Raw genomic sequence first — 1744 nt, forward strand, 5'->3', positions numbered from 1 at the left:
TTTGAACAAAACTAAGGGAAGTAGGTGAAGGCCACTTCACTTTTTTAACTATCAAGTTAAAACTGGTCCTTATTTTTACACTAGTTTTGTGTTTGCTGCTGCCATGAATACAAACAGTAATGATTTAAAGCCTTTAACTAAATTAAGATAAGATAAGATAAGATAACCTTTATTATTTGTTTTGTTACAGCACAAAGTGGACAGTGCACAGTTAGATAGCAAAAATTTGAAAAACACTGGAATAGGATAAGAATAAGAAAAAGATACTGTACACAAATGTACACAATAGAATAGAATAAAATAAAATATTATACTGTATACAATAGAATAAAATAGAATATAAATACTATATACAACTGAGTAGAAAATAACAACGTTGTCAGAAAAAGAGTACTGCACTTAGTGTTGTTGCACATTTGTGGATGTGTGTGTTTGGTCAGTTGCGAAGTTTTGTGAGAGCCTGACAGCAGAGGGGAGGAAAGACCTTCGAAATCTCTCCGTCCCACACCGTGGGTGCCGCAGCCTGCCACTGAAGGAGCTGCTTAGTGCTGTCAGAGACTCCTGCATAGGGTTGCAGATGCTGTTCAACAGTGATGACAGCTTAGCCACCATTCTCGTGTCACTCACCACCTCCTCTGGGTCCAGAGGGCATCCAAGAACAGAGCTGACCCTCCGGATCAGCTGTTCAGTCTCTTCCTGTCCTCAGCAGAGATGCTTCTGCCCCAGCAGACCACACCAAAAAAGATGGCCAAGGCCACCACAGAGTCATAGAAGGTCTGCAGGAGTGGGCCCTTCACTCCAAAAGACCTGAGTCTCCGCAGCAGGTACAGCCTGCTCTGCCCTTTCCTGTAGAGGGCGTCTGAATTATGAGTCCAGTCCAGTTTATTGTTCAGGTAAACACCAAGGTAGCTGTCCACAGCCTCAATATCCATAACTTGACTGTTTAATGGTTGCAGTGGAGGATGTTTGTGTGTGCTGAAGTCTACCACCAGCTCCTTGGTTTTAAATGCAAGAGCTTGAATTTATATATTTCCTTTTTTTTTTTAAAATCAAAAACCTTTCAGGTAATTCTCCTTGTATGCGTTGTCACATGCTCTGGCGTTTTGATCACGCACTGTTTTGTTAATGAAAGCTGAGACGTGAACAAGATTCATCATCAGTATAAAGAGATGTAAAGTTTCCCTCTACTGGTTTACGGAGGTATTACTGTTGCTTGTACATAAATGAAATTGTGTCTAAAAAGGACATGCACATATTTGAATACAATAATGCTTGCAGGAGCAAACACAACAACAAACCAAAGTATCTTTGTGAACTCAGAATTTGCCCATTAAAACTACTTAAATAGGAGCAGGCTGATTTGTGAAGGCTGACATGTTGCCCTGCCACCTTGAATCCAGTGGCTGAGATGGATATTGCCTAATCACCTTTATGCATGTGCAGGCAAATTTTAATTAGTGTCTGCACCTTCAAACATAACATATGAAGGATTATACCTTTATGTTTTATCATCTGAGAATGGGTCCCTTTCACTAAAGAAGTGAAAACATGACTGACTTATTGTCAGCATTAGATGTGCCATCCTCCAAACTCAAGATAGCTGACATTAAGTCAGCTAAACAATAACCTCTGGTTATAAGCCAACATTTTGCCACCGGATTTCTCACATCGTATGAAAGTCTATTTGCTAAGTGTCAATCAGAGGCGGAGGCAGACATTTGAAACACCTGGGGCTTAGCCCTAA

This window comes from Haplochromis burtoni, unplaced genomic scaffold (genome assembly GCF_018398535.1).
Source record: "Haplochromis burtoni strain Fernald_Lab_line unplaced genomic scaffold, NCSU_Asbu1 Contig_236, whole genome shotgun sequence".
In the NCBI taxonomy this organism is placed as follows: Eukaryota; Metazoa; Chordata; class Actinopteri; order Cichliformes; family Cichlidae; genus Haplochromis; species Haplochromis burtoni.